Below are 24,563 nucleotides of genomic sequence, written 5' to 3'. Positions count from 1 at the left end.
CGTTAGTTCTGTGGGATGGCACTGCGGCCTCAGCCGTGAGCAGCACACACGATGAGGAGGACCCCCACGGCAACTGTCCCCACCCAGCACTGAGCACCCTCTCACCCCCTCCCCTAACCTGCTCACACACTATCAGTCTATCACTGTGTTTTAGCAGCCGAGGAGCTTGCTCATTGGTACACGCGCAGCCACAAGGCCACGGGGGAGAACCAGTGAATCACATGTGCCGCTGTGAGGCGAGGCTAAATGTATAAAGTGCATAATACCATACCTGAATTCGGTTTCTAATCTTGCTTCCAAGACCAGCGGGTTGCCCCTGTGCTATCCTCCATTCACTAGTTCAAAAACCCTAAACATTCTACAGCTCATTGGGCATTTGTTTCAACTCCCCCATGCGAATCACCACTGCTACCCTAAGGGCATAAGGAAACTGAACGCAATCAGTAATCAAAACCCTCACTATATCCTAAAGCCGAGCCTCAGAAGTCCCGCATTGAGTGAATCCATAATTACAATCCTTGTCGACTTACAACTACATATATCCTTAAACGGCTCAACCCTCGTCATTCTCGGGTAACCAGAATTGAATTAGTGCTTCAACCATTTGTACCCTGAGACCCGACTACAACAATGCACAGAATTAGCAGGAATGCAGCTGTACATGTAAACACCAGGTAAGTGAAAATCCGAATTCGCAGTACACCTTTTAAAATAACGCACCCTGTCACATGAAGGCACCACTTGCAATAAGTAATATACCCGTCCGCCAGGCAGTTATAGTTAACGTATGGGTGGATGCTGCATTCTCTGTCTTACAGATAAGTGCGAGGAGAGTGATACTCGAGTTGATAGGTGAATGCTAGTGTCGGGATTTGGGAACTAGGGTGTGCCACACTTACACAGGCATGGTGATTAGGTTAGTGCGACCATTTTAGGTGATCGGGAGGGGGTGTTGTATGGTATCCCGCATCCCATGGTAGCTTGTGGGAGGCAGTGTTCGGCAATCTTCAGAGCCACGCTCACTTAGATGCCCACTTGCCGAACACTGCCTCCCTCAAGCTACCATGGGATGCAGGATACCATACAACACTGCATAAGTAGCAAAAGTAGAGAAAGCAACTCCCATATGAAAGGGAGCCAAAACGCCCCAAAACAGCACTCTGGAGACAACTGTCTGATCACAGCAAGACCTCGATATCACCTCATATCACTGCAACCAATGGCTTGCTGAGCGATATTACACTTCAATTAAAGGACTGTATGGTCCGCTCCGGAAACTTAGAAATTGAAAACAGTGCTTGGCTGGGTGCAGTTTTGAAGGCCACAGAGGTCACGTTACATTATGACATATGGTGTGTCGGTGCATAGTAATTAACACAAACGTTGCTTCATCTATGCATTAAATATGTTCCTTGAATACTCCTATTACTTACCGTGTTTTAGCAGCCCAGCCCTACCAAAAAAATCTGGATTGAAAGTGGATTGCTACTGGATTTTCCCAAACATTTAAATCCTTAACTGCAGAAACTCCCATTGTACTCAGCGGATTGCTTTTGGCTTCCTTTTGGCTTAATGCACCCTGAAATATGTTAATTTGCAATCCTCAGTGGAATGCAATCTCAAAACACTCCAAGCAATCCAATCCCCAAACAATCCATTAAAAATCCAAAAGCAATCCAATCCCTAAACAATCCATTAAAAATCCAAAAGCAATCCAATCGCCAAACAATCCACTACAAACCCAAAAGCAATCCAATCCCTAAACAATCCACTACAAATCCAAAAGCAATCCAATCCCCAAACAATCCACTACAAATCCAAAAGCAATCCAAACCCCAAACAATCCGCTACAAATCCAAAAGCAATCCAATCCCCAAACAATCCACTACAAATCCAAAATCAATCCAAACCCCAAACAATCCACTACAAATCCAAAAGCAATCCAGACCCCATACAATCCACTACAAATCCAAAAGCAATCCAATCCCCAAACAATCTATTACAAATCCAAAAGCAATCCAAACCCCAAACAATCCACTACAAATCCAAAAGCAATCCAATCCCCAAACAATCCACTAAAAATCCAAAAGCAATCCAATCCCCAAACAATCCACTACAAATCCAAAATCAATCCAAACCCCAAACAATCCACTACAAATCCAAAAGCAATCCAGACCCCATACAATCCACTACAAATCCAAAAGCAATCCAATCCCCAAACAATCCATTACAAATCCAAAAGCAATCCAATCCCCAAACAATCCACTACAAATCAAAAAGCAATCCAATCCCCAAACAATCCACTACAAATCCAAAAGCAATCCAATCCCCAAACAATCCACTACAAATCCAAAAGCAATCCAATCCCCAAACAATCCACTACAAATCCAAAAGCAATCCAATCCCCAAACAATCCACTACAAATCCAAAAGCAATCCAATCCCCAAACAATCCACTACAAATCCAAAAGCAATCCAAACCCCAAACAATCCACTAAAAATCCAATCCACAAACCATCCACTAAAAATCCAATCCCCAAACATCATATAAAAATCCAAAAACAATCCAATCCTCAAACAAGCCAGCAAAAATCCCAAAACAATGCAATCCCCAAACAATCCTATAAAAATCCAAAAGCAATGCCCAAAATATCCTTTAACAATATAGGCATTGTTTCAGTTTATGACCTGGAAATAAATGTAGGAGTTTAACAAAAATAATATTTACTATAATCCTGAAAAGAAATGCTTAAAAAACACATTTGGTGCACCTGGTTGAATTGGGCTTTAAAAGCGCCACATGGCTTAATTGCTGCCCATTTCAGACAGTTGCATTTTGAAGTGCTTTTAGAGCAACAGTGATGACTTATTAGGTCACAGTCATTTAGGTAAAATAGCCATGAAAGTCAAGACCATGTAATGGCATATTAACTATATTTAAAAAGAAGCGACACATTTTTTTTCACCCCACTATATTTATTAAAAAGAGGCAGAGGTTCAATCGGACACTGTGTACATAGCACAAAAACACGACTGTAGCAATCCCAAACACGGGTGCTTTACAATTTAAAAAGAAAGGGTGAGAGGGGACCCAGAACCAGTCCAGTGGAGCCCAGCCGAGGGAGCAAGGGTGAGAGGGGACACAGAACCAGTCCAGGAGGGTCACACAAGTATGCAGGCCCACCCCAGGGAGCAAGCAAGTCCGTTGGAATCCAGCCCAGGGAGCAAGGGTGAGGGCACCCAAAACCAGTCCAGAAAGTCACACGAGTATCCAGGCCCAGCCCAGGGATGCAACGAGGGAGAACCAGTGAACACCACATGCTGCTGTGAGGCGCAGCAAAATGGAGGGACCCAGGCACACGCCGCACTGTGCTGAGTAGGTATGGCCATGCCCCTCAATTGGCCACGCCCCCTCAGAGGTCACAAGAGATTGGCAGAGGTGCCAGCCAATCAGCAGAGGTCCCTTGTGCGACCTCTGGCGACCCCTAAATGACGTCCCTGGCTCCGGTGATTCATGGAATCACAGAGGCGGAATGGTAATACGGGTCCGGTGGTAGCCTGCCGGTTTTTCCGGCACAGTTATCGCCAGACTCGTAATGAGGTCCTATGTCTATTGCAGTGTTTTTGTACTTGGCGGTCCGCCATCTTGTTCAGGGATTTGACCTATCGATATTCCTGCTTGTGTGGATGTCATAGTGTGTAAAATGTTAAGTATATCTGTGATTAAGCAAACTAGACATTTGTAATGATATGTATTGATGTTTGTGCACTATTCCGATGTAAAAAAAAGTGCCTCGAATTGCACCAAATGAATAACGCATCATCTAGCATGTACCTGTGGTATGGCAGTATCGCATCCTCTAGTTGATGGTAGTGCGGCCTGATCGCTCTCATTTGTGATGTCACATGCAAGTTTACTGCCACGTCGGCTCCCTTACTCTAAGCCATTTAGCAAGTGTATACTTAATAATATCTAAGTGCTTGCATTGAGCCTAGGATTATTAGTATGATTCGAACTTCCATGTGCTCGCATCGTGATCAGTTGTAGAATCATTCTATCTCCATACATTTGTTTTGGTCACCTCACTAGGTAAAAAGTGCTGTTGTGCCTATAAAACCACATTAGGTATAATTTTGCCTTAGTGGCCTCCAATGATGTTGGGGGATTGTCTTTGAGACAGCTGTTCTCAGATGACCAGTAAAATGCCATTGTGCTGGTGTAATGCCTAAAGTGCATTGGTGCTCTAGCAGCGCTGTATTGGGTTGGACGCCCCTTCATATGTAGTATAATCAACTCATGATCCCAATGTTCCCAATTATTAATATATATATATATATATATATATATATATATATATATATATATATATATATATATATATATATATATATCTTGTTTATTTTTTGCATTGCTCGCCCCTTCGCCCCAGCAGCCCCTTACCAACCTCACCCACAGACGACCCCCGATGCACCACAACACCACAAGCACAACTCGGCAGGGGACGAACGTGAGCAGTGACTGGACATGTGAATCGCCACTAAGCTTTGCTTGCTCCCGAACCTTACCTGCCCCATACAAGCCCCTCGAAAGGGGTGCGCTATCCCAGGGCAGCTGGCTGGCCTGTGCAGTGCCCAAAAACAACCTGGGGAGAAATGCTTTTGCGTACCCCCCCAGGACTCCCTGGTCGTCTTGGAATTAAATGCATCTGCATTACCCCTTGTAAACCACAAGCCAATGGTTTATTGGAACTCTGACCAATATCATCAACATGGTGAAAAGTTGGAACTTGAGCTATAAAGCTGTCCTTCTCATTGGCCGCCCTGCCACCTTGATCACACGAGCACACAGCTCCCTGACCCCCGCTGAACCCATTGCCGAGGCAATTGAAAAAAAGAGCAGAAATAACACATACATGAGCAGACACAGGTAGGACAAAGAATCGAAATTCCAGGCAGGAGACCAAGACCTAATATGAAAAGTATGCCCAAAACAAACAGTTTTGCCTTCTATGTGACACCCTGATGGACACCCACCCCGACAAAACAATGAGAATTGCGGAGATCCTCCAGGGCCCGTGATTTGCAAAGCATCACATTTCAGAAAACTGTCCGGACATCCCTGAGCGTTTGTAGGAGCCAGAGGCTATGCACCCAAGAGTCTGCCCACTGGTTGCAAGTACTGCAATATTATGTGTACAGAAGTGGACAGGGCCTCAGACTGAGGTGAGCACTTTATGTGGTGACTGCAGGGAGGCTTAATTAGGGAAGGGTAGTGGATTGTAGATGATATGAGGATGTTTGTATTGGGTGTATTATGCTGTGTTGTGTGTGGTAAGCCCCTAGACTCTTGGGTGCACGGCCGGAGGCCATGCACCCAAGAGTCTGCCCACTGGTTGCAAGTACTGCAATAGTATGTGTACAGAAGTGGACAGGGCCTCAGATAGCTGGCTTACTGAACCCAAGAGTTAGTGCGCGGATATATCCTCAGGCGGGCAGCCTTCATTAGTGTAGGATAGGTACTGAGGAGAGCACTTTATGTGGTGACTGCAGGCAGGCTTAATTAGGGAAGGGGAGTGGATTGTAGATGATATGGGGATGTTTGAATAGGGTGTATTATGCTGTGTTGTGTGTGGTAAGCCCCTAGACTCTTGGGTGCAAGGCCAGAGGCCATGCACCCAAGAGTCTGCCCACTGGTTTCAAGTACTGCAATAGTATGTGTACAGAAGTGGACAGGGCCTCAGACGGTTGGCTTATTGCACCCAAGAGTCTGCCAATTGGTTGCAAGTACTGCAATAGTATGTGTACAAGAGGGCAGAGTGACCTCTGACGGGCCCATAGGATCAGAGCTCACCCTCGAGTACTTTAAGACGAGATAGCTGCACCTTTAGGTGGATGGGGTGCGGGATTCTCTTACTCTAACACCAATCAATAAGGACAACTCAATGGTTTGGCAAAGGGAAGTCTGTTTAATGACAAGTATACTTCCCCAATATTCATTCAGACAGCAATAATTATAGTCAAAATTCATCATCATTGATGTGTAACACTCAAAAGCTTGTCATGCAATTCTATTGGTTGGAAAATGTAACTTAAGTATAGGTGCTATATCTGTATATGGTAACGGAGTGTGAGGATTAGATAACTTTTATCGGGTGGGCATCTACGCCCATCCCTCTACATCACTCGTGCCAGACGTCACTAAAAGTATGACGTCTCATTGGTTCTAATAGCTATAGGACCCTAGATTATTTGGTCCATTGTGATTGGGTCGGTTACACCCCTAGGCATAAATCTCCACTTTAATTAGAAGCATACAGAAGGGTCACCCAGATGCGGTATGGCCCAAGATTCACCCTGCCTCCCTTCCATCAATCAGTACTTTAGGTCTATGTGTCAATTAGTTGGCAAAGGATGGCCTCGAAACTGTAGCTTCTTATCAGGAAAAGTTATGGCATCCTCTGGTTTTGGGTTGGTACCTCTCCGCCCCTGGCTGTACACGTGTTAGTACACCGTGAATCTGCTTCATTTTCCTTCTATTTGCGCATTTGATTCTCCCTTCGGCCTGGCCACCTGCCTGGGCCTCCTTATCTCGACCTTCACGGGGCAGGCTGCTATGCTCTTAAGTTTCGATTCTCGAAGTTGCCACTCTCCTCCCTTCCTTGGGTTGACCTCGAATTCCCAGGCATGAGCTGCTTCTTGCTAAATTTGATTCCGCTGTTTCGTCTGGCTTTGTGCTGGTATACGAATCCTGGCCTGTTTGACCTCTAGCAACCTGGGTTAATTCTGCTTTTGTATAAAGTGGCTTTGCACTTATATAATGTGCTTCATTAAGGTAGATATATAGTTGGCGTTTGCCGCTCTATTCTTCTACTTAAGCATAGCAAGCAGTACTGTTTCCTTAGCTTCTTGAGTTCCAAGCCTATTTACTGGCGTTAGTTGCATATTTTCATCCTGCTTTATGGTTAAGTTTCTTTATATTTCCAACATCGCCTCTTCTTCTAAGTCCATTACATCTTTATTCATAACATTTCGTCTTTGCGTGTCATCTTTTGGTTGTCGTTTCGTTCATCTGTAAGCCTGTCCGGGCCCTTGTGTCGTCACCATTCGCCTTCTATTAAGGCCCTTTGGGTCTCTTCTGGGACAGTTTGCAAGTAGTCTTCATTTCGTGTCAGCTGCTGGTACGGTTGTCTCAATGGGTACCTTACTGCCCATGGTTGTTTGATTATTGGCACTTCAACAGGTATTGCTCTTCTGATGGGCACTGGGCAGAGCCCTAGTGCGGCTCTCTGCAGGTTTATTTGCTCATCAAACGTCACATATCTCGGTGTGTGCATTCCTGGTACTTCAAAATGGGTGGCTGGAGTGCAGGCCATTTCTGGGACCTCCTCTACATATGTGTTCAGTTTAGTTTAGTTTATTATCTTATATAGCGCACCTAACCCAAGGGCATCTGTGCGCTTTTACTTAGAAACATGGTATGTTACAGGATACAATACAGATGATACATTTACAAGGTATGTTACAGGATACAATACAGATACAGTACAGATGAATAATTTACAAGGTTACAATATCAGGCAGGTTCCATAATTACAATAGGTTTAAAGTACACTTGAGAACAGGTTGCAGTTTCAGGCTGGAACCAAGATAGCAAAGAATATACAAAAATATGCAGCTAACTGTGTACAGAAATGGATAGGGGCTCAGGCGGCTGGCTTATTTGTGTGGGTTGTGGCCAGTGCGCAGATTGTTGGGTACATGGCTGTGTTATGTTGCGGTGGTTGTGTCAGGGCCTAGAAACTTGGATGCATGGCTGGAGGCTGTAGGCTATGCACCCAAGGGTCTAGGACCTGGCCACAGCCACCACATTATAATAGAGCTGTGTAGTCAATATTGTGATAGTGGTGTATGGATTGCACATATATGTGTACAGAATGCAATGTGCAGATTACAAAGAAGTAAGATACCAATAATAGTATACTTACTGTTTGTATTGTTGAGAGTCTATGTAGTTTTGATATAGTATGTTTAGAAACATGTACAGGGCTTAGGTGGCTGGTTATTGGAGTGAAGAGTGTGGTGACTGGTTGTACGTATTGGAATACTATGTGTATAGAAGTGGACAGGGTCTCAGGTGGCTGGATTATGTGTGTGTTTTGTAACCTATGTACCGATTGTTGGGTGCCTGGGTGTGTTATGTCATGGTGATTGTGACCAGCTACTACAGTCTTGGGTGTATCGGTGGAGGTGATGGAATTACAGTACAGAATTGGACAGGGCCTTAGGTGGATGGTTGATGTGTTGATGGTTGATGTGTTTAGCTTGTGGCCACTGAGCAGATTCCTGGGTAGTTTACTGTATTATGATGTATTGGTTGTGGGCAGTTAATAATAGAGTCTTGGGTGTAGAGGCTATGCAGCGAAGAGTTTGTGCATTGGTTGGAAGTACTATAATAGTATCTGAACTGAAGTGGGTAGGGCCTCAGATGGCTGTGTTATGTTTGTGGGTGGTGGCAACTGGGAATATGTTTGCATGAATGACTTATTATGTTGGAGTGGTTGTGTGTGGCCAGGGACTAGACTCGTGGATGTATGGCCGGAGGCCATGCACGCAAGAGTCTAGGCCCTGGCCACAACCAACGCAACATAATACAGTTATGCATGCAAACATTGTGTTACCGGTAAATGGATTGCACAAATATGTGTACAGAGTGCAATGTGCAGATTGCAAGGAAGTATGACAGCACTAATTGTATACTTATTGTTTGTATTGGTGAGGGTCTATGCAGTTTTGGTGTAGTATGTCTAGAAAAGTGTACAGGCTCTTAGGTGGCTGGCTTATTGGTTTGAAGAGTGTGCTGACTTGTTGTACATATGGGAATACTATGTGTACAGAAGTGGACAGGGTCTCAGGTGGTTGGGTTATGTGTGTGGGTTATGGCAGTGGAGAGATTGTTGGGTGCATGGCTATATTATGCTGTGGTGATTGTGAGCAGCTATTAGACTGTTGGGTGTATGGCTGGAGGCCATGTACCCAACGGTTTGTGTATTGCCAGTAAGTAGTGTAATAGTATGTTTCCAAAAGTGGACAGGGTGTGTATCAGTTGGTTTGTTGGACTGTCCTTAGATTCCTGGGTGTACTAGATTGTATGCAGTGGGATGTAATTGTGCTAGCTACTATAGTTTTAGGTGTGTGGCTGGAGGCGATGCATATAGGAGTGCAACAGTGTGTCCACTGGTTGAAGTACTGTAATGGTACGTGTAGAAATGTGAATAGGATTTCAGGTGGCTGGCTTATTGGAGTAAAAGGAATAGTGCGCTCAAAAAAGTTATTATACCGTTCGTTCGGGCAAGTCGTTATAAGCATACGTTGATCGATCGTAAACATTTTTCCAATGCATCTTACCTTAGTTTTCCTCACTTTTAAAGATGCCAAAAGAATATTTTGGGCGTGGCCATTTTGTGCTAATCTTATTTGTGGATCGATCGCACTACGCTTAAGTGAGCTTTCGTCAATAAATCAAAACACCCACCCCCCAAGCTGACATCAATTGTCCCAACGATCTGCTCCAGCTATTTTCATTACGTTCATGGCCAGCGTAGTGGAACGTTCCATGTTAAAAACTGACATGCTCACACAAAGCATACCTTCTCTGTCTTGCCATAAATAGCATTTGTTGAATGAATATTTCAATAATACATCAACAATAGTTTGCAATGTTGCAATGTGCAAGTGCTTTTATTTTTCAAAAATGTTCGCAAGACATTATAAACTCCAGGAAACAAACAATTTTTTTTTATTTTGCCAGTAAGTTGTAGTTGACAATGTTTTTTGTCCTTTTGTGTCCTTGTCTTGCCATATGGAACAGTAGCAAAATAATTCAATGATTGCCCTTGGTGCTTCGGGTGGGAGAAGACAAGTCTTTCTTTGCGTTTTAAATGGGGAACGTTCTTGCTTCCCCGGCGTCTTACATCATGAATGCTGACATGTTGCACCTTTTGCCGGAAATGCAAATGGACATATAGGGGCATATCGATCGTCCCACATAACGCTGATCGAAAAAACACTGCTTATGGTAATCCTCCAATGTTGGTTCCAGAATCCGTCTGTTGGCACTTGGAAGCTGTGACACGGGCAGTACAGTAGAAAGTATCTCCAAACAAAACACAATAACAATACATTTAAGTAGCCGTTTTTTAATTTAATATAACAAGTAAGCGTATAACTCATAACTGTTCGAAACCTACTCATAAGCACAACACAACCAATATTTAACACACAAATGAAAACAAGATGTACTATTTGATACCATGAGTTGCGTACAATTTGAGCGCTGTGAATTAGGTATAGCTCCAAATGGGATGGAGAAGCACATGGAGAAAACGCAGAAGAAATATAGCAACCATTCAGCTTGAACCCCAGACAGATGTCATTGTAACGAAGTTTGCAAGATTATTGTTCGAAAAGGGATCACAGTGCACACAGACAACGTTTACCCCACCGTCCGTTAATTATTATGCACAGAACACTCCATCCTACGTGTTTTTAATACCAATAAAAATGTTATGTAAACTTCAATTTACATAATTTCTGGAAATTCCATGGTTAGGTTGTTTCCACGGGGCAACCGCTCTGTACGACGTATCACACACTTTCACACTAACTTGGCGGTACATGACCGGTCTGAATATAGTTAAAGTTATCTTTTCTTTTTTTTTCCATTTCCCACAATGTATGTCCGTTGAGCATTGATGCGTAGTGTTGAAGGCTAAATTACAATAAGCACTTGTCCTATTCAAAGGCAGACACTTTTAGGTTTCGATTTCGGGAAATAATGCAGGGAAAAAAAAGCATTGAGGCGGAACACTATTAGGATATTATCGTGTATTTCGCAATGTAACTATTGTACTTTGATAGACCTTAGCATTAGGTACATGGAGAGACGATCGTACCTTACACACGGTGCTATGAATAGACAGATGAGCAAAAAACAATTGTAGAATTACGCCCCCTATGTAATACTGTTATGTACAGTGTCTTACGAATCAACGGTGCATGTTTAGACCCTGTGTGTGACAGACTGTGTGTGTGTCAGACGGCTGAGCATACATGTGTGGCAGGGCAATCTTAAGCAATTTTGGGGCTCTGGGCATGGACAACTTTGAGGCCCCCCTCCAACAAACCAAAGGAATTACTTTAAAACTTTTAAAAAGATTATAAGTGGGACACGGTTTTCAAATAGTGTTTCCATTAGATATCGAAAGAGTAAAGCAGAAGTTTAAAACTGTAAAGAGTAGAGCAGACTTTAAAATATGCTTGCCCGATTGCTGCTCTAGCCTGTATAATCTATTCTGTCTCCCACCCGTTCCACTCAAATGGCCTACATAAGAAGAAAGATCAAGTAATGGGCTAAACGCTGCCACTGGCATGCGTGGAGGCAAATCATACAGAAGACAGTACAGTTATGTACGAGATATGGATGCATTCTGTGCTTGAGTTGTGGCCACTGGGCAGATTATTCAGTAGTTTACTGTATTATGATGTATCGGATGCGGGTAGTTAGTAGAGTCTTGGGTGCAGAGGCTATGCATCAAAGAGTTTGTCCATTGGATGGAAGTACTGAAATATTATCTGAACTGAAGTGGATAGGGGCTCAGGTGACTGTGTTATGTTTGTGGTTTGTGGTAAGTGGGTAGATGTTTGCATGCATGGCTGTATTATGCATTCAAGAGTGTAGGCCCTGGGTACAAGCACCACAGTATAATATACCTATGCAGTCAACATTGTGATTCTGGTATATGGATTGCAGAAATATGTGTACAGATTGCAATTTGCAGATTATAAAGAAGTATGACACCAATAATGTTATACTTACTGTTTGTATAGTTGAGGGCCTATGCTGTTTTTGTACATGGTATGTGGAAATGTAGGAGTAATCGTTGTTCATTCTCTGTGATAAAAGAAAACATAACATGTTAGGGTAGGTTACTCATGATGTTGTATTGTATTGCATTGCAGACATTTGTATACGTTTTGGACCCTCATAATTAGTTCTTCAAAAGTACCGTGCTTTAAACAAGGGTTCTGTGCAATATGCACAGTTCCTGTGTTTCTTTGCATAATCATTGGGTCTGTGGGAAAAACAACATGCAGGATTTTAAAAAACCCTTCTACGTTCATTTGTTGTTATGTTGCACAGTCCGTTTTAGTGACGTATGCACTGGTTACAGCAATTTTTAAGGTGCACTGTTGCAGTAGGAAGAATTGAAATGGTGTATGATTTGTCTTTTGGAAGTGGTGGTAGTATGGTTACAGTTAGATACCAGTTGGCATATTCCAACTGTTTATCTGTTTCCTCTTCTTAGCAGTATTTCTTTATGCATTTGGTTGCTGTTGACGTTTTGTAAGTACTGTGGCATTGCACAGTAATATTGCAGAATTGTCGGTTAGATACCTGTTGGCGTATTCTAACTGTTGATAGTTTGGAAGTTGCTGAGGGTATGTTTGTAGCACTGTGGTTGCTGAAGATTGAGTTTGGCAGTTTGAATGCTCCAAGTAATTTGAAGTATTATGGTTGCAGTTAGATACCAGTTGGCGTATTCTAACTCTTTATAGTTTCTCATTTTTGCAGGGTATGTTTTCAAGCATGTGCATTCTTGTTGGTACATTTACATTTTTTACTATTGTGAAGTGCCTTTGCAGCACTATGGGTGTACTTACTAATATTTCCGTATTTCTTGCATTGGTATGGGCACTGTTAGACAGTTGTTGCCTTATTCTACTAGTTGGAGGTTTCAGAGGTTACTGAGGACAGTTTGTAAAGCCACATAGTCAGTACTTTTTTTTAAAGTACTCTGTAGGAAACAATATTAGTGTGTATTTTCTACACTTATTGTTTTTGTGACTGTAATCATTGGGGAAAAAATTGTATAGCTGGCAAACTGAAGTATTTGTTAGAGAGTTGCTGTATGCTAAGTTGTTCCAGTTCCACAGAGTAGAATATATATATTTTTTTGCAATTACATATGTTCTGGTGGGTGTTGGGGAGTAGGTTATTCTAATTTTGTAGATTAGTGAGTACATTTTGGTTTCAAGAATATTAAGTAGGCATTTGCAATATTTGAGGGTAATCTCTGCTTTAGAGTAATGGAAGTACCATTGCATTCAAACCACCCACATTGCTTTTTAATGTATGCAGTATAGTGGCCTGCACTGGTTGTGGCGCCTGTGTGGTAGATTATGGCTACTGTTATGAAGGTTTTCTTACCAAGTGATACTTGCCTGTGTGTGAAGCTAGTAATGTTTTCGGTTCCATCTGCATTGTATTTTAAAAGCATTACTATTAAATATTGGCTATGTGATTGTATCTGTAAGGTGGAATGATTATCAGAATTGAAAGTAGTACATAATAAGCTATGGTTTGCATTTTGTGTGAATTGCTGAAATGGAATGGATTCACAGTTAGGTTTAGATACATAGACAAAGCACTCGTTAGAAACTTGTTCCTGTGCCACGTGGCTGCAGAGAGTGCATATATATTTCCACATGTATGAAATCTGGAAGATTTCATTTATAGGTATGTTTATGCTTTCCAGTACTTGTAGTAAGTACATTAGAAATTCCTGTGTGTTTATAGTGAATCTCACCATTCCAGCACAGTAGTCCAATTCCTGTCTTATTCCTGAGACACTGTTCTCAGGATTGTTTGTTGCATTTCTGTGAAGGAGTAGCATTTGTAAACACAACTGGCCCAAGCCGTTTAAGAAAATGTTTTCAACAATTGGTGGCAATTGGAATAGAACATTGATTGCTACATTTGCATTGCAATTTACGCCAGTTGTATTGGCAAATTTGAATGGACCAGATAGTTCTGTGTCTGAATGATTTGATGGAAGTCCACATGGTTTGTTTGAAGAGGTAGTTCTCTTTGTTTGTGCAGTTGGGTATGTATTTTCCTTTTCAGTACATTTTTCTTTGGGTTCGGTAATTGATGGTGTATGAGCTGATTTCAATTTCTTTGCTGGTACACTCTGGCTGGGCTTCCTTGCGCCTCCTTCAAGGCCCTTTGTAAATAACAATCTCTCGCTGGGGTGTCCAAAGTTTATCTTAATTTTTTTTTACATTTGTATAGAGCAGCCCTTGGCCATCGTGGCAATGTTACTTGCAGGGAGCTTAGTTACAGGGAGCTACATTTTTACATATTTTACATTGATAACACATAATACAATCAGCTAGTTACAAGTACATTTTCAGGTTAGCAGGGGATGAGGCTAGCAGTCCCATGGGGACTGTGGTGTTGATCAAGCGCACAGAGTGGTTTCATGGCTTTGCGGAAGGCAATGAGTGAAGCTCCTGCACGAAGAGTAGTAGGAAGGGCGTTCCAGTGTACGGAGGCAAGGTAGGGGAAGCTAGCGCCTCCTGCTTTGGCTCTTTTTACCCTGGGCACGGTGAGCATGTTTGCATAGGGTGTTCTGGTTGGCCTTGTGGATGTGGTGGGGTGGATTCTTTGTGATAGGTAAGCCGGTGCAGAGAGGTGGATGCATTTATGGGTGAGCGTCAGGGCTTTGAATATAACCCTCTCATTTATTGGGAGCCAGTGGGCTGATTTTCTAGCGGGTGTGATGTGTCCTCTTTCAGAGGTACCTTGGGCTACACGCAGAGCACTGTTCTGGATTACTTATAGTTTTTCCAAATTTTTGTGAAGGTCCCTAGGAAGGGTACGTTACAGTAGTCCAACCTAGAACCAATGATAGCTCTGGCTATGTTGGTGCAGAGAAAGGGCCTAGCCGCGTTAATGAGTTTTGCCTGGTAAACTGCAGAAGAGGCAATCGCATTCACTTGTCTAGTCATGGATAGGTTGGAATCCAGATAGACTCCAAGAGTTTTCACTCTGTCAGATACTGGGATTTTGATGGAGTCAATGATGAAGTGGCTAAACTGACTGTCAAGATTTTTGAGAGTGTCAGTGGATCCTACCAGCAGAAGTTCTGTCTTGTCAGAGTTGAGGCAGAGTCTGTTGACATCCATCCATGTTTGGATGGTGTTGTAGATGTTGTTAAGAGTCGTGCAGTCTGTGTCATAGTTGCCTGTGAGTGTGAGGAGGATCTGAGTATCGTCAGTGTAGTTGGTGTAGGAGATATCCATGGCATCAAGGATGAGAAAGAGGGGACGTGTAAAGATGTTGTAGAGAGTAGGGGAAAGGCAAGAGCCTTGAGGCACTCCACAGAGCATGATGGTGGGTGAGGCAGAGGCCAAGTCAGAGAAAACCTGCATGGTCCTACCTTGTGGGAAGGAGGTATCCAGGCAGTGGTGTCAGGGGAGAATTTGGCTGTGGAAGTAAGGTGGTGGCATAGGACATTATATTCTACGAGGTCAAATGCCTCAGAGAGGTCGAGAAGTAGGTGTAGGGCCGGTTTACCTTGGTCTCTCGCATCATCAAACTGGTTTTTGAGGTCAAGTAGGGTGGTTTCTGTCCCGTGCCTGGGGCGAAAGCCAGATTGGCGTAACCCTAGAAGTTTGTTCGCTTCTATAAAGTGTTGCATTTGCAAGTACTGTCAAGAACCGTTGCCTGCGTCTATTCTGGACTTCGTGGTCCCTGACCCATAGAGGACTGAATGCAGTAATCCTCCCAACATGGCCGCCTGATACGGAACGCAGCCTGCCAGTCTTTGCGCTCCACGCTTTGCACACTACTAAACAGACATGCCCCCGTGGCGCTCCACGTCTCAACGCTACCGCTCGCTGTAGTTGGACCTGTGTTGCCGGAGTTCGCTCGGGGCTTTTTCCAGTTCCTTGAATCCCCCTCCTTCCTTCCTTCCCTCTAACTTACCTCCGAACTTCCTGGATTTTCGCCCGCCCTCGAGTCACGGCGTTCCGTGCCTCTGAGCCCGGACACTATTCCTTCCTGGTTCCGTCCTGACTTCTGAACGTATCCTGGAATTGAAACATCTTTCTCATGCTGGAACCCGAAGACCAGCACACAGGCTTATATAAGTCCCGGACCGTGCAAAAGAAGTCACCAAAGAAGGTCACAAGCAAACAAGAAAAACAGGTGAGAAGGGGAAAGACTTGTGACAAGTATGCTGCTTTGTTATTGGGTGAGGTGGGGTCAAGTGTGTTTTTTTTTTAGGAGGGGTCAGATCTAGGCTTCCTTGAGGCAAGAGGGGACTTTTCCTGTAGCAAAAGAAGCGTTGACAAAGGCTGTTAGGAATGGAGCGAGGGTGTCCGCGCAGTCCTTGATAATTGCAGCAGGGCAGGAGTCACCCTTGCAGTTCAAAGGCTTTATATTTTTCATGAGGTTGATCATGCCCTGCTCCTGTATGGCCTTAAATGAGAATAGGGGAGAGGTGTCAGGAGAGGAGGAGGGGGTGGGAGGGCTTTGCGAGCACGTGTTTGGTGTTCTGGATTTTGGTTTGTAGTGAATTCAGCTTGTTATGCATGGCTGTTTGGATTTTGTCACTCCATGCCTTATCTTTGGTGAAGTTTTGGGGGGTGGGTGTGGGGATCTCTAGTTCTCTGAATATGGAGAACATTTCATTTGTGTTAGACTTGGCGTCAGAGATTCTGGTTTGAAGGATTTAGCTTTGGCGTGGATGATGGCTTTCTTGTACTCCTTTGAGCGTGAGTTAAAGTCTTGTTTGTCTTTGTCAGCGTGGGTGGCTTGCCAAAGTGTTAGGGTGGCACGTTTGTCAGTACGGCGTCTGGGTGAACCATGCATGGTGTGGCTAGTAGGTTTGGTTTTTTCGAGGTTTGAGCAGGGTGATGGAGTTGACCGCTGCTGTGATAGCGGTGTCATAGGATTGGGCGAGGGCCTCTGGGTCATTGGACAAAGGGGGTCTAAAGGCTGACCCCTGGAGGAATGGTAGGAGTCTTTCTTTCGTGAGTTGGTGGGCACTTCTTGTGAGGGTGGGAGGGAGGGGGTCAGAGGGGGAAAGGAGATTCTGGCAGTGGGGATGCCAAATGTGATGACCTGGTGATCAGACCAGGGGGTACAGGTATTGCCTGTGATTGAGAGAGGGCAGTTGTGCTGGGCGATTCAATCCAGTGTTTTGCCTAGAGTGTGGGTGAGGTCTGTGATAGAATTGCTGAATCCTAGAGTCTCGAGGGCTGAGTTGAGTGATTTAGCGGAGGGGTCTTTGGTGTCGTTCAGGCATAGGTTGATGTCACCGAGTAGGATGGCTTTGGTTGGTTTCTTTAAGTTGTCTGCCAAGAGGTGAGTGAGGGAGGGCTGGAAGTCACCTATGGGGCCTGGAGGGTGATAGACAAGGTGTATGGGTATGGTACAGTGATGGGAGAGGCTGAGTTTCAACTGGAGATAGTCACTGTTATTGTTCATAGTTTTGTCCATCTTTCTGATGGAGAGGGAATCTTTGGCTATTAGAGCAACGCCTCCACCGTTTCTTCATACCGCAGTTCCGTCCCTCGGTCTGTCATCCTGCTCTGCATGGTTTGCCGCTCCTTCTCGTGCATCGCCTTGCCCAGAGTGTGTCTCAGTGTTCCACCTTTTAACCATGTGGGGGTAGCTAATAGGTACCAGGTGTTTGTAATTAAGGTCAAGTGCCTGACACTGCCTGATCTTATTAGTGGGACATGTCCAACGTATTGCATGGGTGGTACTCCTTTCAGCCTCAGACCACTTCTTACTCAGTGTTTGTGTAGGAAAGGCAGGGATCTGGGAAGTTGGAGTATCCTATAATGGGACAGGGGTATTTGAAAAGAGGGGACACCATGTCTCGCCATCAGGCGTTTCTCCCCCACTCCTCAAGGACTGCTCACCCAGGTGATCCTCCCGCACTTGTCCACCCCAAGGATCTGGATCCAAAGGCGATTGGCATGCACTGGCCACCTGAGCAAGGGATCGCAGGAGTCTAGGCAGTGAAACACCCTCTGTTTTTTTACAAGTCCCACAAATTGTTTTGCCCAATAGCCGATAACATTTTGGCAATTTTGGACAGCACTGATACAGAGCAAGATGTATCTACATTCAATGTGTTCTTAAGAGTGTAGATGGGCACTTTACCCCATGACCTTAACAAACATGGAGAAGGTTGGATACCTCAGGGGCAATGCACTCAGCCATATGAACAAGAGGATACTATACTACCTGGATTTAATCTCAATTCGAGCACTTAGAAGCTGCAGGGGTGTGGCATTAAGCAAGATATAAATGACTGATAAATACAAATAAAAAATAGAAGTGGATGAAAAGCATTATCCTGGCTATGGCTTGGAATCCCAAATCCGACCTTAGATTTTGATGCTGCATGTATTGAGGAGGTTTCAAAAGATGTTGGTAATCCATATTTTCCCACAATGGATAATTCTGGACATTTATGGTGTCGCCACTGTTCAGCACCATGTAGGGCTGCCGTCTCACCCTTTCTCTACTTATTTCCAATATGGGTGAAATTGCCTGACTGCCATACTTATGAAAAAAATGCAAAATTGACTATATTTGCTGCAGCAGTGCAATTTTCCACTTGGTGATTTAATCATAAGTACTCATCCCGCTTTCAGACCTAAATAGTCCGAATTGATTTTGGACCCTACCCATCTTGCAGACAATATTCCTAATGGCTAATCATCTTTTTGATCATATCGTCAGTCAATATCAATTCCTCTGAAGAGTAATGCTGCTCGCAGCATCCATACAGGAAGTCAAGGGGTTAAGACTCAGTCACTAGCGTGACAAGTCCTGTGCTTTTTTGTTAACAAATTATCTAATTGGCAAAGGAACCAGTGAAGAGGAAGGCAGTTTTTCCAGGAAAGGGTTGGCCCGAGGAGATTCTGGCACCATAAGGTAGTGAAGAGGAGATGCCAACCTCCGGCTCGTGTTTGATAGGTAGAATTCTTGTGCTGAGCAGAGAGACTTCTTGCAGATCCAGGTCATGCATAAGAAAATAAAAAGAGCACTGATAAAAGTGTTGTTTTAATAGGCTTTGGTGTTTGAGGTGGAATGGTGTGAATGCCGGAGTGTGGTGGGTGACCAGGTTCTATAGTTCTGAGAGTGACAGTAATAGGAAACTAGCTGGCAAGGTTTGATGCTCCAGTACTCTATCCATTGATCCTATCTGTGCTCGCAGTCAGGGAATAAACTCAATAGTAAACTTACCTCCTGAGTCCAGAGTAGTGTGTGAGCAGGCGAACCCAGTTACCTCACTGGCAATGTTGATGTCTTGGCTGCTGGGAAGGAGCAGCGGGGATATGGTTCTGCCCTCCATGTGTGACAATCATCCAGGAAGGTGCCACTGTCCTTGGGACCAGAAGGAGTTGGTCCTAGGCAATCCTGCAGGCTAGGTTGCACAGGAGCTGCAGTGCTTTTGGTGTGAGCAGCAGCAAAGCACATGAACTGACTGGTGAAGGTCCAGGGCAGTGAGGTGGTGTCTGCCGGCCTGTTTACAGTGGCCTAGGGTGGATGCAATGTCTGTTGGCCTGGAGGTGCTGGGTAAAAGCAGCGCCCAGTAAGTGTTGCTCGGGCAGGCAGCGCAACAGTGACTGTTCATCTGGAGCGGATTTGAGTCATTGCAGACGCAGTATCCACAGGAGTACAGGGCTCTGGTAGGGGCCATGCTGTTCGGCGGTCAGCGCACTGTGTAAGGAAGGCATGGTATCAAAACAAGACAGACACAAGTGATCACACTTCAAAGGTGTTTATTAAACTGTAATAATGGGTGAGATGAACGCCTAATCTAAACCTAAATCTAGGGTGGGAGCAAGCTACGACCATCAAATAGTAACAATACAGTCCCAGTGGAGTCTAGTCAAATAAAAAGGGCCTATACTAAGAAAAACCTATTGCCAATCCTTACCACTATGCTACAAAATAGTGTGGGATTATGTTCACAAGAAAAGAAAGAAGTGTTCACAAAATGATAAGTCAGGATGTTTGGCCGGGGTCTCCCTTTCCCACATTTGAAGCACGGGACAAGGCGGGACAGTTGAGCACAGTACACTTCTGTGCTCTCCAGCCCGAGCTTACAGTTCCTTTTCTCAATATCAGGGCCTTCTGTACCCAAGTCTCTTTTATGCAAAGTCTCTTGCTTCAGAGGGCCTGATGTATCACAAACCACAAACAAAGGTTCCTTCTATTAACCTTCACGTTGGGTGATTACTCTTCACCTGAGGATCCCCCTCAGCCAGGCTCTGATCCTTTTCACAACGTTAGTCTACCTCAATCGGGCTCAGACCAACAACTCACTGTGACATCCCTCAGTCGTGTTCACGTTTGTCACCACAATGCAGTTCACTTAGCTTTTCAATTCACAACATGCCAAAGACTTTCGACTGTACAAGGAGCTTTGACCTGACCCTTGTATGACCACTTTGACATCTCCCGCTGGCCTCCCCTAGGGCCTCTTGGTTCTTGTAGTTTTCTCAGTTCAACATATCCTCCATGTTCAGAGGTGGGGCATTCGTTGAGTCTTTTGAATGAGTGCCCACGCAGCGCTGGACCACTCTAACCCTGATACCTCATTTGTTCACAAAGATCTTTGTCTATTATCTTCTTTTCTTTACGCAAATGTTGCCACTGCAACCTTGAGTTTAACACAGTCCAGTCCACTATCTGTGGCTGTGTTGATCTTTCTGGCTTTTCTTCTGCTGGAGACAAGGACCCATACCATGGCGGAAAACTCTTTTCCCGGCCCTGACTATCAGTGTGGGAGGGCCCTGTGTACCGTTAACATCTGTCACACGGCTCGCCAGCTGCGATTCCCTGTCTTACTGTCCTTTTATCGAAGGCTTCGCGGTTCTGGGTTGAAAAGGGCAGGGCAATTCCCTCCTTGTCGTCCTTTTGGTATCCACCGCCTTGCTCCTCCATTTGAACTGCCTTCCCAAAATAGCTGCTTGCTTGTGCATTCGGCCTTGCTCAAAGTCTGATCTTCTGCTCTGCCTTTTATCCTTGTGGGGAAGGGAAAGGGCCGTCAGGTATTGGGAAGAATTCTCAAAAATGTGTTAATTTCCTCCACCGTAGAGACCTACAGCAACTTTGCTGGATTTTGAGGACTTGTTTTTTGCCTGGAGAGAGTGAGACCCTTTTTCCCACTCTCTCATGTATTTTAATGTGATTTTATACACTGTGTTTCTTTTTGGTTGTGGAGTCCAACCAATTCCATAGGCATCATCTTTTACAATTGTGTCACAAAGTACCTTCAGTGCAATGCCACAGGGAAGTCTTCCAGATTTCCCAAGGTTTAAATACCTTCTCTGGGATCAACTACTGTTTCCCAGAGCAGTGGAGTGAAATTGACTTCACTTAGTCCTGTAAAATTCTAGACCCCGCACACCCTATCTTACAATAGAGTGCTGGAGGGGTTACTTAGTATCCCCTGTGTCTAGTTACTCTTGTAGCATGTATATTTTACCCTTTCCTCTGAGAATGGCTGGTGGCAGTGTTCTTTTTATGAACACGGCATGTTTTACCCCACGCAAACTGCTCGCAGCTCCGGTAACATTAAATCGCGGGAGCCATGTTTTTCAAAATGGCGCTGAGCCTCCTTTGTTAAAATGGTCCCTGGTCTTCTTTGTTCGCCATTTCTTTGTGGAAAGGTCCTTCTCGAGTTTTTCTCTGCCCGCCAAACTAGGTTTGGTCTCTTTGTTCATTCGCCTTTTGTTGGCTTCAGGAGTGAAACCCACCTCTGGCTCCAGAGTGCCTGGGGTAGGCAGGAAGTGAGGGAGGTGCCCAAAACTCCCTGTGCTTAGTCTCCTAGGAGACACAAATGCACTCTGTGGTGATTGTCTGGCTGACTGTCCGGCAAGGACAGCCACCCTGCTGGGTGAGTGACAGCTAGGCTGGAATGAATGGGAGAGAACTGCAGAAAAGGCGAGTCTTTTGGTTTGGAAGGCAGAGTTGACCACTGGACGAAGGAACCGAAGAAGAGCTTGAAGAGGGCGCCTGCTGCAACTCCTGGACCATTGGTTTGCCCGGTGAAGCCCTGCTGCAGTGACTACTTGCCAGGTTCGCATCAACAGAGAAGCACTGCAAGGACGACTTCTCCCTTTGAGTTGGTGGGACCAATCAACTCCCAAGTAAGCCACTTGGACACCCATCTCGGAGCTGGTTGAATTTCCTCAGAGTTGCTGCAGGAAACAGTAGAGCCTGGGAGAGGGACAGCAGATTGTGTGTGTTGCTTGTAAGCTGGCCTAAAGCTTTTGGAAGATCCTCTGGACTGCCACGAAGCAGGACTGACCAAGCCTGAACCCCCTCAGTCGAGTGTGTGACCTCAGATGTGAGGAAAGTCCACCTTGACAGCCAGGAACCGCGCTTATTGCTAGTTGCTGTACCGCAAGGAGATGAAACACGAAACAGCCACTGAAAGTAAAGTTTGCTGGTTGCCAGTTTTGACAGTGCCAGTACAGTGCAGGAGTCCCCCGATGTCCTCCCTCTTGTCCCCACGACTGAGGCCCAGGAACAGTGACACCTGCAGAGCTTCATAGGAACAGAAGTCTTCAGCTGCATCTTTTCTTCTTTACCAAGGTACTATAAAACAAGTCTAAGAGAACTTACCTCTTACTGTAGAATTGTTTGTAACTTCCACAACTCACAAGTCTAATCAGCTTGTGGCCCTACAATTGATTCTTCTATTCTTCAAAGACTCCAAAGAACTTGTGCAAAGACTTTTTCATTACTTACCAGAAGTGCTTTATCCTATCCAAGACATTTGCCCATTGACTTTGGCTTAGCCTATTGAATTGAATGGTGGTCAGTCAAAACCTCGAATTTATAAATCTCGAAAAATATAATCTCGAATGTATTTGACCTAAAATAAAAAATCTCGAAAGTCATAATCTCGAATTTTTTCCAGCAATCTCGAATTTATGTCAATAGTTCAGGTAAGTGCAATACAAATAATGAACCAAACCACATATTATGCTTTTTATTCTTTGTATTTTCCTTAATAACTTGTTCTAAAGTAATATAGAGTATATAAAAAAGTATTGTGATATAACATATTTAATGTTTTATACATCTATACATATAAAGAAATATAAGGTTACAGATATGTTATTTTAAACTGAGTAATATTTTCTAACATGTAATACATCTATTATCCTCTTGATGGTGGTATTGCATCAATAATAACAGTAGTATACATTTTAACTTTGTGTTTGTTTACTTATTTAAATGCACGTTACGTAGTCCTACGTAAAGCGTAAGGGCCATTTTTAAAGTTCATATTGTATCGGTTTCTGCAGCGGTCGCGTCTCCGGCAAGGTGTTCCTGGATGTTCATGGATTTTTCTGGGGTTTTTTTCCTTGGATTGCCGATTTTCACTGGATTTACTTGGATTATATGGACTATGGATTTTCAGCGGATTTCCTGGATTCGATGGACTATGGATTTCTAGTGGATTTACTTGGAGTTGCTGGATTATGGATTATGGCTACAACGTGGTATTTTTTTCAATGGGTACCTTTTTTTGGAGTAGCATTGGCTTTTTTGTCTGCATGCAGACTTTTCTTGTTTTGTCCCATGGAATTTCTTGGTTATTTTTTTATTTCGATCGCGTTTTTCCTGGATGTGTACTCGGATATTTCTTGGCTTTTTTTAGGTAATAGACTGGTTTTTCTCTTTCGCGAACGTGTTTTTCCTGGATGTGTATTTTGCCTTTTTTGATGGTTTTTTGGGTTTATTTCCAATGGATTACTGTTCCAGTTCCTGTATTTTGCATCACCAGGATGTTTTATTCGGAATCACTATCGCCATGGCACAATGGATTGCACTTTTACCCGAAACGTGAGTAATTTTTTTTAACATTTCAAGTTGAATGCTACAGAGTCTAAGAAGGTTTCTTTATTTTGGGGGTCAAAAGCTTCTATTAACTGTACCAGTTTTCCTTCATAGTCTCTGTATTTTTTTCTTGGTTGTGCCTGGTTAGCTAAGGAAACTGTGTGTGCCAATTTAAATTGTTGGTGTTGTTCTTCATCTTGCAAGTCTCGTAAAAAATGCCACAATGTGGGGTTATTGATGTTAAAGTGTTTGTTGAACCTGCTGTGCCATCCCTCCAGGGCGTTATTTGTTCTAGGTGTATTTTCTATGGTTGCCTGATAACAATTCCAAAAATGTAATGGGTATTTTGGCCTTCTTCGTGTGCCACTTCTGGTTAATTGTCCAATCCAGGTATTTTCAAAATAGTCCAACAAATCACTAAATTCCTCCTCATGATTTTTGTAAAACGCACTGTCAATTAAATGTTCATAAAAATCAATTACATAATCTATTTGTACAAATGCCAATGCAAAAAGTTTTTTAATATTAAACTGGTAGCAACTGTCCCCCGTGTATTTTTTGTTTAGACCTAATTTCTGCAATTTGCGCCATATGCTCTGCGTGAAGTGGAAAAAACATCATTGAATTCGTGTATCCTTGAAAATTGATGTAAAACCTTTGATTTGTACTGTCTCATAATCCATGATTATTGTTGTAGGGTTTGCCTCAGGGATAGTTTGTTTAATTTTACCAAACACGATTCTGTACGCCTCTTGAGTCTTTTTCGGCATTAATGTATACACAAGTGGAATTATTTTGCCGTTTATTGTGCCATGAATGGTGTAAAACTGGAGGAA

Source organism: Ambystoma mexicanum, chromosome 3p (assembly GCF_040938575.1).
Source record: "Ambystoma mexicanum isolate Mex_15411 chromosome 3p, UKY_AmexF1_1, whole genome shotgun sequence".
Classification (NCBI taxonomy): Eukaryota; Metazoa; Chordata; class Amphibia; order Caudata; family Ambystomatidae; genus Ambystoma; species Ambystoma mexicanum.
The sequence above is the reverse complement of the archived record's forward strand: the minus strand, read 5'-3'. Positions refer to the sequence as shown.